Raw genomic sequence first — 4218 nt, 5'->3', positions numbered from 1 at the left:
CCCTGAAACTTTTCCATATAACAAGATGCCATTACATACAAGGTTCTGTTGGCTGCTCCATGTCCGTCACAACCCATTTGAAAGCCAATGGCAGATCCACATGGCCCCACCACAGATGTTTTAACACACACCTGCACAACACTGCTCTGTGACCACTAATCAGCAGGTTGAAACTTACTGACATCTGTGTTCTACATCATTATCATGAAACCCAGTCAATCAAGGCACTGTCTGGTTTACTCAAATCAGCATCAGGACATCCAAGGTTGTTAAGTGCCACCTGGTCATGGGAATTTCAAAAATGTCATGGTATTTATGTAGCCATTTTTCAAAGATGAATTTGGAGGCACTGTGGGTTTCAATTAATTCAGGAACCATTAAATGTTCAGGAAGATCATTTCAATGAAAGATCTGGAGAACTCTCACAGGCAAGGCTTCCCAAAGAGTGGCTAAAAGGTTACATGAAGCCAGGCCCATAGAGGTCTACAATGTGAGGCCCATGTTTGTTTTGACTCTTAACTATGGCTGCGAAGTCTTTCAGAATTAAATCATACGATATCATGGGTGAGATTTCCTGTGCTCTGTGGAAAGCCACCCTTGGTCTAGATCTCAGTTTCCATGGTTGACTCTCATGCGTGGCCTCCAAAAATTCCAACACAATTCATGGCAATACTTCTCTGAGGTCAGTTCCACAACGCAGTCTCTAAGGGGAATCACAACAGAGTTTAAAACTCGGTGGACCCAGTCATCTCCCAACCGCCAAACAAATGACCAGAATTAAATCCAAAATACTCCCACATAGCCCTCATATTCTTCCATATATACATTCATCATAACCTGTGGGTGGAGATTTCCATGAGGGGCACATCCAAAAACAGTGTCCAAAAAAAGTTCCCTTGCCCCTCAATGGCCTAAAGTCATTGTGGCCTGGACACCCTTTCTGTGAACCAGGAGTGATCAAGTAGGCCTGCCCTCTGCTTCTCCAATTTGAGGCCTACTGACTGTCAGGTATAGATTCTTCATGTTATTTGGAGTCATGAGGAAACCCAAGCACCTCTGCATGGCTTTGAAGAACTCATTTGACTGAAAGGATCTCTATTCTCACTTGATGGAGGTCATGAAAGAAAGAGACAAAGGCAAGAAGCTTCATCCACAATAACTGATTTTTTGCCATTTTGGTTTTGGATGCACACATGGGATCTTTCTTTAGATCCATCTGGTGCTGAGAATCTAAGCCACAACCTCACACAGAGCCAAGATGCTGATTCAGACACATCCCTTTCCAAAGCAATTAAGCAAAGAGCCACAGGTGATGCCCATTTTTTCCGTATGAAAACTATTTTCTTCAGGCTTCACAAAGTGTGGCCTGAGGCAAAGAGCTTCCTGACATTCAGGGCAACAGAAGAATATGTAAGCAAAAGGCCCAAAGCAGGGTTTCTCCACTGAGACTTTCCTGGTCACACTGATATCTGAGTTTTCTGAGATGCTTCCATTCCCTTCAGCTATTCAGTACATGGCCATTTCACAGAGCTTGGAAGTGGTTTATATCTTGGACACAAAACCATGAGCCTATTCTGGAGAGTTTCCAGAATTCAGGAAGAAAACTGGAACTTGGGAAGATAATAGGTGTTGCCCATCTATAAGGCAATCTGCAGTCCATTCTTAATTGGGCCGGATGTATGATGGGAGCTTTCTATTAGACAGGACACATCCATTGATGCATTCTCTTTTCTAATGTCTACAAGCTCGGACATAGTAGGATACACAGACATAGAAACACTCGCCTTGTCAAATGACATTCAAGAAACAGTACACTCCACACCAAACAAACCGACTTTCCTACCTATTCTCAGAACATGAAACAAAACCACATACTCACACTCACACTCAAACGGCACCTCCTTCCCCCAAGCAGGTCTGTGACAATATGGAGTGTCCTCTGACTGGTGGGCCATACTATGTTCCCGCAAAATGCTTTCTACGGTCTCAGATCTTGTCTCCTTTTCCAACTCTGTGAAGTTGCCAGGAGCCAGTCGTGAACAACTATCTGCTTTCCCAGGAAAGGCTTCTCTTCAGAGCTCTCCTGGCATTTGGCCATCCTCACATCAGTAGGTACCAAGAAAGACTGACCGTGTCCTTGGAAAATCCAAACAAGTAAGCCAAATGTGACTGGGACTGGGACTGGCTCTGGATGCCTTGCTTTCTGGATCCCAAGTTCTGAGAGTTCCATAAACAAGGAAGTCAGGTAGGTCAATTCCTTCAGGAACTGAATGAGGTCACTGCCTTGACAACCATTTTGTCCTAACAGTTGTTTCAAAGGGTCCCATGAAATGGAGGCTGCCCCTACTTCCTGTGACACTTTGAAAAGTAAGAATGGTATTTCAACCATAGGCACCTGGGAACAGCTCTCCAAATAGCCCTGGTTTGGTCCATGTTCTCTATATTAAGAAGAAAGAGGCTGATTCAGGCACATCCCTTCATCCTGACCAGGGTTTTTGCCATGAAAGATGACTTTTGCTCCCTTAGGTCCTCCATAGCTGCCTACATCTTATCCAGGGATCATTTCTGCATGGACCTTTGAGGTTCTCAGCAGCTGGAAGATCCCGTACATTCCCGTATTGTAAGACCAACTCTGTACCTGGTCTTCTGTAATGTGAAATTGAGCGAACAGTGTATGGTTAGGGTTAATAACAGGTTCGATTTGGGTTAGGAATCATTCTGCGAGATGAATAATAGTATTGGAAACCTGCGATATTTACAACAGAAATCTAGGTAAGATTTGAAACCCAGTAAGGCATTAGGCCCTTGAGTGGGATACTTAGTTTTGAATTATATTCTGCATAGATGTCTCAGATGAATCGATATACAATGGCATAGGACCTTGTACCTTCGATGATTGAATGTCGAAGAGAGCATCCAGTCAAAAAGGGATAGTCAGTAGGATTAGGATGATAGTTGGTAGGTTTAGAAAGAAGAGTGAGTATATGAGTGGGACCAAACATTCTTTAGCAATAGGCTTTTGGGTAGAGAGTGAATGTAAATATCAGCACATGTGAAGGGTCAGTCACAATAATCAACTGGGATAACATCCTCACTCCATGGGTGCATCCTCCCCCAAGTGGAGAGCCCCATGGGGGACGAACCCTTATGGCAAGGGCAGAAGATGGTTGGACAGAGCTGTTACTCACACTTTTATATAAGAAAGAGATATCTGTGGGGATGTAAACTTAAGAAATAAGCCTGTGAGAAGGGTAGAACATCCTTTTTAATGTTGGCAGCGCGGTCTTCCATCTCCAGACGATGATGGACCTGTATGGGCTTAGAGGACAAAATATTAATCTGTTCTTTAATGAATTGTACCAGCCTGTTTATAATGCAGGGTCCTATGGACACCATCATAAGTAAACCCAACAAAGGGCCTAATAGGGGAAGAAGGTATGGTAGAAATCCATTAAGCCCAGTCCTGAGGGGATTTTCAAATAGTTCGCATCGTCTCTTTCTAGATCTTATTGAAGGTGCTTAATTTTAGTGCATACTATGCCTGATTTATTGGCATAAAAGCAGCATCGTTCCCCTAAGCCCAAGCAAATACCTCCCTGGTTATCTGTCAGCAAATCTAAGCCTCGTCTTTTTGAAGGAACACTTCTGCCTGGGAGTCTATTTGGTCCTGCAAAACTTTAATGGTTCCTGATAGAGTTTGTACAACATTTATAAGTTGTTGAGACAGGCGATGGTAAGAGTGTATAGCCGTGCCTAAGCCAGTGTACCTGTGCCAACACAGCTGTTATTCCAAGGCTGGCAATGAGTGGTAAGGCCTTTATTGCCCGCCTTTGTTTTATGATTAAGGTGTCTAGGCTAGGAATGGTTAGAGGTTCGTCTTCTGGGACTATAGTTATATCAGGGAGTAATAAGGCAAGAAAAGAGCCACCGGTCCAATTCGCTCGAAACCTGGGGAAGGCCAAGTTTACTCCACACATAAAAACACTGCCATTGGGGGGACAAAGAGTTGGGGTTGGTGAGGAATAATTTTGTATGTTGAGCAATTTCCAAAGGAAGTAACTCCAACAACAATATCATAGGTATTATTCTGCATTGTGCCTAAAAGACATAATGTAAAAGTGACTATAGGCTGTACTTTAAAAGGAAATCCGGGTTGGCATGTATTATCATTGTCTAAAATAGAATTAATAGGAACAGCCATAGGCATGACTGCCCCTG

The sequence above is a fragment of the Callospermophilus lateralis genome, unplaced genomic scaffold, assembly GCF_048772815.1.
Source record: "Callospermophilus lateralis isolate mCalLat2 unplaced genomic scaffold, mCalLat2.hap1 Scaffold_361, whole genome shotgun sequence".
Taxonomy (NCBI): Eukaryota; Metazoa; Chordata; class Mammalia; order Rodentia; family Sciuridae; genus Callospermophilus; species Callospermophilus lateralis.
The sequence above is the reverse complement of the archived record's forward strand: the minus strand, read 5'-3'. Positions refer to the sequence as shown.